Here is a 704-nt window from a genome sequence, read left to right on the forward strand (position 1 = left end):
GCTGGTCAGGGGTGGGGCCAGAGTGTGTTTTTATGCTGCAGCAATGGTTTGCCTGGAGCCCTGACACCTCAACATTGTATTTGCTGCCAGTATTTTTACAAAGTTATTATAAGGTTTATGACATATTGTCTGTGATGTTTCTGGTTATGGCTAGAATATTTATTAGTTTTTGCATAATATGCTTGTTTTTGAAACTGTCTGCAAATATCGTTCTGCCTTGTTCATTGGGTTTTTTGAGGTGGTATGATTCAGTTAGTGGGCAGTCATGTAGGTAGTGACTTGGGGTACCTGTGTCATCGCATGGGCATGTGTCTGTGTTTATTCGCTGCATCCTGTGTAAGAATGAGGGGAAGAAGCCATGTCCTGTAAGGAATTGTATTGCTGCTGGATGGCCTATGAGTCGGTCTGTGTCTACTTTAGGATAATATGATTTTGTTGTATAGCCTTTTTCATTTTCGTCCCAGTATGCTTGCCAAAGTTTTTGTGTGATGTTTTTAAGTTTATTTCTCAGGCTCGATGGTGGAAGCAGAACACCGCTGGGAATCCCGTGACCTGCTGCTGCGTCTTTAGCCGCTAAATCCGCTGCTTCATTGCCTATGTTACCTGTGTGCGCTGCCACCCAGTGTATTTGTGTGTTGCATTTTCTGACTAGGTGTTCTAGTTGTCTTTGTGTTGTTGCCACGTGTGGGTCTTTTTGTTTCGTT

This window comes from Parasteatoda tepidariorum, chromosome 8 (assembly GCF_043381705.1).
Source record: "Parasteatoda tepidariorum isolate YZ-2023 chromosome 8, CAS_Ptep_4.0, whole genome shotgun sequence".
Lineage (NCBI taxonomy): Eukaryota > Metazoa > Arthropoda > Arachnida > Araneae > Theridiidae > Parasteatoda > Parasteatoda tepidariorum.